The following is a 12,754-nucleotide window of genomic DNA, read 5'->3' as shown; positions in this document are numbered from 1 at the left end:
CTTGCCTCCATTCCTCTGATCCACAAGACAAATATTGGAGGAAGTTCCTTCTCTTACCTTGTCGCTAAGACCTGGAACACCCTGCCCTCTTCCTCAGGCAATCTCCGTCTATGACCCAGTTCAAGAAGGATCTCAAGACATGACTCTTTGACTGAATCCAGACAGATCAGCAGTCCCCCCAGCCCTCCCCCAAGCACCTTGAGACACTCATAGGTGAGTAGCTGCGGTATACAAAACCCTGATTGATTGACTGATTGAGTCACAGCTCAAATTATAGAAACACTTACACATCCAGTCATACACCTATTCAGGTACAGACACAGTAAATGAGTTAATCAAACACTTACTCGCACACTTACTCAGTCACCCATACAGTCAGTCACACAGCCGCTAACTACTCACCCATGCAATTACTCACACAGCCACTCAGTTACTTATACATATACTAATACATACACTAACTCACCTATACAGTGACTTATACAGGACCTTTCTGCCATTCACGGCACCTCCGTGAAGACACCGTATACCGAAGGAGATTTACCTCTAAATTGAAAACTCCAGTAACTTTTGATGTCGGGTGTACATAATGATGAAAATCAGAGAAATGTACAGAATGTACAAATGAAATTGGAATAGCCTTGAGAAAGCCCTGGCACCAATCGCCACAGAAGGCGAAACACGTGTCGGCTGTCAATGTTTAAATTTGCACTAATAAAGATTGTCTTTTCTAAACTGGAGCAATCCTATCATTTGAATGGCATCTTGAATTTACAACAACAGGATTCAGCCTCAAAGTAATACGTATGCAATAACGGAATACATACTCTCTCCTTTTTCAAAACTGTATAATTCTAAAGCTCAAAAGGCCCAGAGCTTTGAGTATGTTTCCTTTGTCTTCATAAAACCTTGTGAAAACAGATATAGCTCTGGAATCCTTTGACATTTTTTCTTTCAATTGTTGTGAACTCACCTATACAGTGACTGAAAGAACCACATACATTCCCATACTCAATTACTCACTCATAATACCACTCAAACCCCCGTTTGCCCGCAAATACAGCCACTCATACACCCACTCACCCATAGGCCCACTTACCCAACCTGTCACTCACCCATACAGACACATGCATCTGCTCAAACATCTATTCAGCCACTTTTGAACCCTCTCATTCACTATTTACAACCACTGATACACCAACTCACTCAACTATACAGAAACTCACACAGCCACTCACTTACTTGTGCTTGTATGAGTAAGTGAGTAGCTGTGTGACACACCCACAATCAAAAGTATACAGTCTCTGTTATACTCAGTCACTTTTCTATACACCACCTACCCATAGAGCCACTTCCACAGCAAGTTACCTTAGTATATATGTTATCACTCAGTAATGTTTAGAAAACATTCACAATCACTAGATGATGTCATGAGTGATGTGATCAGTGATATCATTTGAGATGTCATCAGTGATGTCACTGACGATGTCATGAAAGATGTATCATGTAAGGTCATAAGCAGTGTATATATATGTATTCACAGAAAAAACCAAAGGTTAGAAGGACGTTATAGTTAGGCTCACATACAAAACAAGTGAAATGCAGCAGTTTAGCTGAGATAACTATAACTCGCGCCCCCACAATACACTGCTTATGACTTCACATAGAGGCCCAAGGGGTCAGGGTGTTTCTACCCTGCCCACTTTTCATTTTTTAATGTTTTTTCTCTGACTTGGCTCCAGGCCAAAATGTCCAGATATAAGATTTTTTTTAACCTTAATTTCTCAAAAACTACTGAACAGATTTACACCAAATCATAAAAAACATATAGATCACCCTGAAATTTTTGGAATGTTTCATGAAGATTCGTCAAACAGTGTCAAAGTTATTAGTAAACCAAAAAATCAAATTTCAATGGAAATGTGGTCATAACTGTAATGAGCCCTCTTTTTCTCAGCCCCTGTTTGACAGATCACCCCAATACTTTCCAGGAACAAGCTAAGCAAAAAATAGCACTTTTTAAAATGTTTCCTAAAGAATCCTAAAGTGGTTCCAAAGTTATTAGCAAACCAAAAATACATTTTCTGAGGAATATTGTCCTCACAATGACTAGAAATAATGCATCTTATGAACAAGGAAAAATGTCCCGACATGTCACTCCATGGGGAATATTAGGTAAACATTCTTCAATAATAAACGCTTGTTCATCAAATGCTAGATCCAATCTTCATTTATTGTGATAGAATCTCATCAGTATGTATAGTGTTGTTCAATACCACTATTTCAATATCTACATATCAGATATTTGTTATTCCATGACCAAATGCATTTCGGGACAAGCCCTTTTTCAAGGGAAGATTTCGCCCTATTAGGTTGAGGAAGTATTAGTGTGCGCCATAGGAGACTCCAATTCCATGTGGCTTTACAATTGTATATGAACCCAAGAAGTGCGATTGTCTCTCACATTTTGCCTGATTAAAACTACTCAGTGGTATATATCTATTAATATTAGGCCTGGGCGGAGCGCGCAGAGTTTCACTCAGTTGTGTTCCGCAGAGCTAACCAAAAAACTTAGTTCGTGGAATTCCTCAGGAGGGCAAAGTATTGCTCGCCCACCTTTTAAGACATGTTATCTTTTACCATCTGCCTTATGTTGAGTGGGACAGATGGGATTGGCTAGTGTGGCTAAGCAGATGAAAGCAGCAGCCTTCTCTCTCACTCCAGCTCACTGCTTTGCCAATTTACAGCTTGTTGAACGGTCCCATCCTAGAATCTCTTAATCGCTTGTCTCAGTCACAGCTTGGAATCTGACATCATCCCATGAACAATACCATCGGCATCCACATGCCGGTTCTCAGAGATGACAAACAGCGTCCTCCAAGCAGCAATGGCAAAAATCATAAAAACAAGCATGCGCAGCAAGTGCCAATGGGAGTGGGTATTTCTCTCGGCAAATCACAGTGGTAAAGGATGGATGTATTCCACAGCATAGGGAGATCACATTGCACGCCGTCATGGAGCTCCATTCGGCTCACATGGACAAGCGATGACTAAGGATGCAAGAGTAAGCAGTTAATCATCACCCAATCAGGGACCTGCTCATCCAGGCGTCCCACAGGATAGTAATAGTTATAGTACCCATAATATTTTAGCACAGCTAACTCCATAACAAACACTACTTAAGATAAAATGCCAGTCCAACTGAAGTTGCCACATATGAGGTGAGGACACATGGCAGCAATTCACTTTTCTGTCACGTTCTCATTTTAATCCTCACCTCATTGGGTCTTCCATCCGTCACTCTTACTCCCATACTCTGATTACGCAAAAGGTAAACATAATTTGCCTCTGACTTATGTATATATTAAAATGTGTAAGTCGTATACATATGAATAATTTAAAATACATGACATATGTAAAATACTAGCACAAAATGACAGCACTTTTTTAAAATGGCTGGAAAAAACTTTGACAGTCCCAACATAATTCTGGTTTGCCTCAAGAATTCCACAACCATTTGGATGGTAAGTTTATTGCAGATTCCACAGCTTCAAAATACTCATTTAATCAGTGTTTTTCTTTTTATATAAATGTCGGCAAAGTATGAGCCTGCATGTGCCTTCTGAATTTTATCTGCCTCTTCCCCTATAGTACAGTAGAAAATGCTACATGATGACTATGTCATCAATGACATCTTGTGCTAGTCTTGGGCTTTACATTAGCTAAGCATTCTGGAAGTTGTAGTCTTTCATTTTAACGGTTCCACATTGACTAAACACTTGCAAACAATCTGCACAAGGAAGGAAAGCCTTACAGTAAACAGTGCTGTAAGTGCAAGATCCAAATACCTACATTTTCAGCCTGGGTCTGGATGGAGAATCTGAATGTGTATTACTGCTACCTGAATCCTCCAGTCAGAGTGTCTGGCTTTGGATTTGGACACTGTGCCATTAAGCCCCTTGCTCATAGTGTACCTGATTTACAGCTTGGATTGCAGGAAAAAGAGAAGGAAACTGCAAATTGTTCAATGAAACTTTTTTGCATCCCCACTCGAGGAGTGCGAGGTAGACGATGAAGAGCAAGATGAATTAGGCCCCACCAGTAGGGTAGAGGGGGGAAGCACTGACCACAGACACAAAAATGGTGTGACAAAGGCCGCTTTATTGGAAGCAGGTGCACCCTAAACATCCCAAACCTTGGCCTGTGCCAAACAAAACTATACCTCTCATACCCCAAAAAATGTCCCTTCACACCATAGAAAACATTTACCAAAAGGGAGGGAGGGTGGGGAAAAAGCTTGCACCCCAACCGTCCTGGGACCGGCTGCTGTGTCACTACACCAAAATGGTGGCTAGTGACACAAAATGCCCGGTCATATAGGACCCCAGCCCAACCAGCCCAAAAGGAGCCCAACGCCCCGCCGCCAGCCCAACCAGCCCAAACAACTTCCTGCTGTTTCCTCTGTGTTCCCCCTCCCCCCTACAGCCCCAAAAAACCCCGGGGGCAGCAGGCCTCCCGATAGTTGTCTGCCCCCCCTAAATCCCCATTGGGGCCCACCAGTAGGGGGGAGGGAGGAAGCACTGACCACAGACACAAAAAGGGTGTGACAAAGCCCGCTTTATTGGAAGCAAGTGCACCGTAAACATCCCAAACCTTGGCCTGTGCCGAACAAAACTATACCTCACTAAATATTGCATTGCCTGACAACCCCCACGCCTAAATGGTTCCCCCAAAATAGCAACATCAAACAAAATCCCACTTGCAACAAGCCCCCCTGCCTAACTAACTATAAACTTGACCTCAGTGTTCCTCACCACCTGCCAAACAGCCCAGGCCTCTTGCAATGCCCCCCTTTTAAACTAGGAATAGTGCCACTCGAAAGCCGCCTAACGACTTTCGACCCCCCATAGGACTCCTGCCCTCTCGGGTACCTGCACACCCCCAACACCACATCCAGAGCCTCCTTCACCTAAACAATGTACAGCTCCTTCCTGTACCGCGATAGGTGGACCCCATCCTCCATAAAGAAGTACACTGCCCCGTATCTAAGCTCCGGATGCTCCATCCTACCTATGCCCTCTCTGGCACAGAAATCCCTCATCTCCCTGTTGATCTTCCGCCTCGTCCTCTCTATGGCCCCTGGGCGCTCTGCCCCCCTCCAACACCTCCTGGGGATAAGCTCGGACCAAATCACGTGACATTGTGACCATTGCCTCCTTATCTCCAATAAGTCCTGCTTCATCTGTTTGACCAGCGCCAATCCCTCACACAACACCAGGTCATTCTTTCCCAAATGAATTAACACCACATCCGGGCACAGACCCCGCACCACATTCTTCAACAAGGGCATCAACTCATGCCAAAGCATTCCCCCCTTTCCCCACCAATGACATCTAAACAAGCGGTCATCCAGCTCCAAGTTAAGTTTCCGATGTTTGTCCCACTCTGCCCTTTCTGCCCGCTTGACAAAGGAGTGTCCCACAATGTAAAAGACCAGCACCGCCACAGCCGGCCCCGCCACAGCACCTGAAAAGACACACATGCAGGAAGGCGAAAAAGCAGTTCAAAGCGTCCCCACCACCTCCCGCATCCTGACATACGTCCGGTAGCAATCTGACTTCCACTGCCCCAACATCTTAATCTCCTCCGTCTCCCAGCCTCTCCGTGCTGCCTCTGTCGCAGCTCCAATCTGAAATGAGTGCGTCGCAAACACCTTTGGTCCTCATCCATACTTGTCAGGGCATGCCGCAAGACCCCCAACGCCTGGGACGCCGTCACTCTGCCGCCGACCAAAAACCTCCTCCCCTAACACTCTCCGGCTGACCGCCAACCGCGCACCCCGCGTCGGGGGACACACCCCCTCCCCTGGGCCCCGCACCACCCAAGTCCCCTCCCCCCGCTGATCCGTCTTAGATCGTCGCAAGCACACCTCCACCTCCCGGGCCCGAACCTCCACATCCTCCCACAAGATCCCTGGCCCCTTTTTGTGACCCACCAACTCGGAAACCCGGAAAGCTGAAAAAAACAACCAAGACATGAGCGTCGAGAACAACACCGTCTCCTCCCCATTTTGACACACCGACGGCAGCGCGGATAACACACCCCCCAGCAAAAACACAGTAATGGGCCGACGCTGCCTCACCCGTGCTCCCCTCTCCCTCACCCAACCTTCCAACAATCGAGCCCCCAACTCCCGTGCCGACAGCAGATACCCCCACCACAGCTTACCCATGAAAGCCACCGCCGACAACTTGCCCGCAATCGTCACCCTAGACAAACCTCTGTCCATCAAGGCCAGCATGAAGCGCACCACCTGCTCCTCCCACTGCCAACGATCCCCGTGCCTTACCGCGCCAGACCGCCGAAACTCCTCCCAGGCTTGGACATACACCTTCCAAGTGGACCCCGCCACCGACACCTTCACCAGTTGAAGAAACCGGCGTCTCCCACCGACCAAAGCTCCTCTGGGACCGGCGTCTTGACCATCTCCGCCTCCGTGGCTAGCCCATGGAACCTCTGCCACTGCGAACGAGACAAAGCATCCGCAATGTCATTGACCACCCCTGGGACGTGGCAAGCCTAAAATAAAATGTCATTCTCCAAGCAACGCAGCACAAACACCCTCATCAGCTTCAACACCTTCAGGTCCCTGGCCGACTAGCCTGTTCACCACCTGCACCACCGACATATTGTCAACCCTGAACAAGACCTGCTTGAGTGCGAAATCAGGCGCCACACCGTGACCGCCACCACCAACGGGAACAACTCCAGGAACGCAATGCTGCGGCCCCCGCCTGCCACTGCGGCGGCCACTGTTCCGCACACCAGCGGCCCGCACAGTAAAAACCGAAACCACCAACACCTGCCGCATCCGAATACAGTGTGACGTCTCATTCCCAAACTTCCGGGGGCGCCATGGGAACACCCCTGAACCGCCCAAGGAACGCCAGCCACATCCACAAGTCCTCCTTTGTCCCTGCCGACAGACGCAAATGGTGATGTGGCAACGTCAATCCGGACAACGCCAACACCAAACACCTGCAAAACGTCCGGCCCGCCGCACCAAACGGCACGCAAAGTTCAGATGACCCAACAGAACTTGCACCTCCCGAACCATCACCTTCCGTTTGTCGAGCATTCCGCTCATCAATGCCACCATCACTGATCTCCTGTCCTCCGGTAGTCGTGCTTCCATGGCCGCTGAGTCGAGCTCTATACCAAAAAAGGACAACACCGTACTGGGACCGTGCATCTTCTCCGGCGCCAAAGGAACACCGAAATAGCCCATGAGTTCCGTAAAACCGTCCATCTGCCGCTTGCAGTCCGTCAAACTGGGCCCCCCCACCAGAAAGAAGTCATCCAGGTAGTGCGTCACCGTCTCAGAGCCTGTGCGCCTAGAAAAAGCCCACTGCAAAAAGGAACTGAACCACTCAAACAATGCACAGGAAATAGAGCAGCCCATTGGCAACGCTTTGTCAACAAAAATGCCCCCGTCGAACTGGATCCCCAGCAACTGGTGATCCGCAGGGTGTACCGGGAGCAGGCGGAAAGCTGACTTACTGTCACACTTCGCCATCAGCGCGCCCGGCCCGACCGCCGCACAAGCTTCCGCGCCACGTCCACGGACGATTACGACACCGAGCTCTGCAGAGATTAAATCATTCACTGACTCCCGCTCTGGCCACGATAAGTGCTGTATCAGCTGCAACTGCCCTGGCTCCTTTTTGGGGACTTCCCCCATCAGGGAGATGATCAAACCTGGCAACGGCGGCTCAGCAAAGGGGCCCACCATCAGGCACAGCATCCGCTCCTTGAACAAATTGTCCCGCACAATTCGCTTTTGCGCATGCACCGACTTCAGATTGTCTGCCCAGCGCGCAATCTGTGGGCCTTCGTATCCCAACCGAAACCCCTCCCGAAACCCCCGTCGCAACACAGCTTCATCGTCCGCCCGCGGATACCCTGCCAGCCATGGTTCCATCCGCTCCAGCCTAACCGGCGTACGAGCCTTTTCCCAGATCCCCGTCCCCCCTCGTCCCCCCACTCTGTGTCCCCCGCTCTGAGTTCTCCAAGCCGCCGCCTGCTGCCCTGGCGGGCCTCTGACACCCCAGCAGCGAACCACCGGGTGCCGCCTCCCACACTTGGAGCACTCGTGCCGGAAACGGCACACCTGCCAGCCACACGCCCCCTTGTTAAAATCCCAGCAGGCCCCAACCGAATTCTGCCTGGCAGACTCTCCTTGCCCCACCCCTCCGCGGGTGGGACGGGTCATAAAGGGGGTCAGCACCAGCAGCAAACCGCTGGCCATGTAGACAGCGTGCCCAAACTTCGCCCCGACCATAGTCTGCTGGTTCAAGTCAGAATCCAGATCCCCCCACTTAGCCTCAGGGTCGGCCGCCATTCGGGCCCAGAATTCCTCGTCATAGTGGGACCAGGCGTACCCCCGTAGGTCACCTGTGCCCTACTTACCACTTCCATATACTTGAACAATGGAATGGACCGGTCCGGAAACTTTTCACAATATATGCTTGCATATATGAGAAAGGCCGCCGACCAATTATCGATCATCAGGGGCACTTTGGGGCGCCTCGCCAACTCCTGCTCCTCCTCCTTTGACCCCCCCTTTAGAAGTCAGCTCCCTGTGCAACAACTTTAAAATATTCACGTACTCCCCCTTCTATATTTTCTCCCTCGTAGCCAGCGATAGATGTGCCCCCAGAGGCTTGGTCACTCCTATGTACGGGAGCTTGCACACCAGCACCACGCAGCTCTCCTTCATCCTGACCGCGGACTCCCCTGCCTTCGTGCCACCGGCCGCCGGCACCCCAGTCAGGCCCGACCAGATGCCACACGGCACTGCACCTCCCGACGGTTATCCCCCATCTGTGCCCACCCCGTGTCCTTAACATAGCGACCTTTCACCAGCCGCCCCATCTTCTCCCCCTGCATCCGTCTCCAGCGACACTTGCGCGCAGTTCCGCTTGCCCAAACCACACCCCGCTCCGTCTCCAACCTTGCCTGGCGTCAAGGTCGGTGTCCTCGCTGGGTCCCGCCACCTAACCAATGGAGCTGAGGGAGCCATCACTCTGGGCGCGTTGTGCCTTGCGCGTACCTGTAAAATAGTGTCAACAACATTACTGTTCCCCCTCCCTGATCTCCCCCTCCTCCTCTGAATCCTCTACACCCCCAACACCAACTTCCTGCACCCCCAGCTGCCCCCTACGGACTCCAGCCGGCTCAACCCTGCCTTCTCCCGACACACCCGCATCAAGTCAGTCATATCCACACACTCTCTCCGTCCATCTGCCGTACATGAACCAGAAGTGATGCCTGCATTGTCAAAGCGTACCCCCCCGGGCCCCGGGTGGCCGTCACAACCCTCCGGGGGGGGTCTGGCGGGGACCCATCCCTCCGCCGTCCAATGTGTTCTCATGACAGGTCCTGCGTTGGAGCGCGACTGCCCGTACAAGGCAGAGCCAGCCCATCCCCTCGGTGGACTGGAGCCGCATGCTGCTCACCCGGGTGCCTCGCAATCAGCTCCTGCCAAGGGAAAAAAGTGGAGTCCAGCATGCGGGGGAAAAAACGCCCCCGTCCCCCCACCCTTGGCCGCCGCCCCAACCCCACTGAACCCCCCCTCCCCCACCCTGCCGAGTGACCCCCCTCTCTGTGCCTGGTGCCCCTGGCCTTCACCCCCTCCCCCCAACCTGCCCACCAGGGCACCTCAACCTCCCCCACCCAGCCACCCCCAAACCACCTCTCCCTCCCCTCCGTACCTCCCGTCGCCCCCACATCAGCCCCCCCACCGCCGCACTACTGCCCCCCGTGCCGGAACCCGCCCCGCCCCCACCCTCTCCTCAACCACCCCCCGTACCCCACCCACTTTCCCCCGGTCCCTCCCCGGGGACGGCGACCCGCTCGGGCCTACCATACTCTCCCCCCGATGACGATCCCCAGTCCAAGTCACTCCCCACACCATCCTTGTCACCCTGCCCACCCCTTCCCCTCCCTCCTCCATGTTAGACTCCTCAATAAGCAGCGGTGACCCCGCCCCCCGCATCCCTCCTCTCGCCCTCCTCACCCCCTGCCCCTCTCCCCCCTTCTCCCGCACCTCAACCCCGTCCCCCTCTGGGCCCCCCCCCCGGGTTTCCCCTGGCCACACCAGTCTCCATGTCATCCCTTCCCCGACCCCCCTCCCCCCAGCCGGAGCCTTCCTCTGCTGTGACAGCGGTGGCTGACAAGCGAGCACAGCCGCTGTGGCGCCACTCGCAGCGCGCCGCGGTGGCCTTACCTGGATGTCGGGCCGGACCGGGTCCATGCGGCCCGCTTCTCCCAACAGCCGCAACGCCTCCTGGACCCACGGGTCTGCCAACGATGCCATCATCCACCCGCACTCACTCCGCCGCACCGCCAACCACAAGGAAAAGTACACCGCAGTACCTCCGCTGACAGCAAGCACCCAACGATCCAGCACACCAATCCGCCAGCAGCGTTAAACGCACGACATCGGAAACAAACGCCAAACACAAAAAGGTCGCACCCCAACCGTCCCAGGACCGGCTGCTGTGTCACTACACCAAAATGGTGGCTAGTGACACAAAATGCCCGGTCATATAGGACCCCAGCCCAACCCGCTTAAAAGGAGCCCAATGCCCCGCCGCCAGCCCAAACAACATCCTGCTGTTTCCTCCGTGTTCCCCCTCCCCCATACAGCCCCAAAAACCCCTGGGGGCGGCAGGCCTCCCGATGGTCGGCCACCCCCCTAAATCCCCATTCTTACTGCTCTCCTGGCTCCAGTTCATGTTTCCTACGAAGCCCTGCTGCAAAGTTGCAGGTGTACCTACGGCTCAGGGGCCAGGGTCAAGAATACATTTATGTGCACATCCAGTACAGCAGTGCAGAACCCCAATATCCCTCCTGAAACTGAAGTGTGGTTCCTTGTCGGCTTTTCCTGGCAGCGACCAGCAAAAGCGGCCATTAGATCTGTCTCCCTCTTGTCTTTCAAACTCTCCAAACCGAGCCAGTCTTCTTCAGTCTTATAAACAATCACAAAGGAAGCTCTGCTCACCTTGGCCTTTCACTGTTTTTCTTGTATGGCGAGCACGCTGGTAAACTCCCCTCGGCTGGCAGTAGGCACAGTTTTGCTGAACTCTGCATCCAATTGGAGAGTGGAGTGGCAAAACTTTGCACTACTCCGGTGGAGTGAGGTTCACTGCCCACCCTTGATGGGATGACAGGATGTGCCTCCAGCAATCACAGCACAGTGGTGCTGTAGTGAGAGTATTACATTAATTTCAAAGTTTCACTTGTCACCTGCAGCACTCAGAGAGGGTCCCTCTGTTTCATGGTGGTGGACCACGTACACAAACGTGCCCCAACCTCAAAGGGAAATAACATAACGTCCTGTATGAGAAGCTGTGGCAAGGAGTATATTTTGGTTGAATAATCGCTTGACTGAGCAATACAGCTGAACCAGTGAGAGGCAAGCATTGGGAATATGAACTGCTTCAAAATCTACCAACTGTTTGGTATTGGTAATGTGTATTTCAACATTGTGCACATATGGAATGTGTAATGGGGTATTGGTCATCTGAGACTCTATTAGAGGAAGTGGCACACAGTAGTTGTTACCATTATAAAGTCATGAAATGTTACCACATAGACATGGCCGCCAGAGTATTTTGAATAACAAAGCTGGATGGTAACAGTCCTCTTTCGATTACTATGTTCCAATCTCCAATGGGAGCGCATAAAATGTATTTAAAAGTAACCATCAGTCATAGCATACTGTTGGAAATGAGCATTAAGAAAGGCCAAACGCCAAAACGTGTCTGCTTGGATTAAAATCCTTACAACTGACTCTGTGAGTGTTCCTTATTTTACTTTGGGATATATATTATATAGCATATCACATAGTTGTTTAATAAAAGATGGAGGTCTGCCATTCACTTGGAGAAAAATTCTGCCTGACATGTTTTGCACCCTCCCGCTCCTTGATCACAGGCTCCAGAGTGCTTTCAGGGAAATACTCCTCCGGCACTCTTATCTACATGCTAATTGCCCAAATTTCCTCCGGTGGGCCTTTCTGGGGCTTCTTTTCTTTCCGCTGCATGCTGGGACTCGTAGTGCTAAGGGGTCAATTATTACCCTCCTACGGGTGTGTATTGCCATACTTTGATTTCTTACATAATTAAATAATTTAGTTGGCTTCTCGAAGTTGCTTCTTTAAAACAAGGAGCAATAGAGGGATACATTTTAGCCAGGTCACCCTCCACCCATCAACTATTCAAACAACAAGAATCTGGCTTCCCGGGGCTATCCATATTCTTGTTGTTTGAATTCTCAAAGTTGCTTGCTAGAATAATTTTCAGGCTAAACTGCCGTTCTGCTTAATTTGGATCCACTCGTTTCTGAGCCAAGGCGTACCGACACTTCCATTTCTGTGGTGGTGCAATCTTTAATGGCAAGACTGATGTAATAAACCATATCCAAGTTTGTCTGAAAATCAAGACGCACTCCCTTGCAGATCACATTGTTTATTAAAAGCTGGAGGTCTGGCACTGACTTGGAGAAATAATTCTGCCTAACACATTTTGGACCCTCCAGGTCCTTGATCACAGGTTCCAGTGTGGCTTCACAGCCATACTCATCATGCGCTGTTATCTACATGCTCATTGTCCACATTTGGACTTCTCTGGTGAGTCTTTTCTTTCCACTGTATGCTGGGACTCATAGTGCCAAGGGGTCAATTAATACT

The sequence above is a fragment of the Lissotriton vulgaris genome, chromosome 9 (assembly GCF_964263255.1).
Source record: "Lissotriton vulgaris chromosome 9, aLisVul1.2, whole genome shotgun sequence".
Taxonomy (NCBI): domain Eukaryota; kingdom Metazoa; phylum Chordata; class Amphibia; order Caudata; family Salamandridae; genus Lissotriton; species Lissotriton vulgaris.
The sequence above is the reverse complement of the archived record's forward strand: the minus strand, read 5'-3'. Positions refer to the sequence as shown.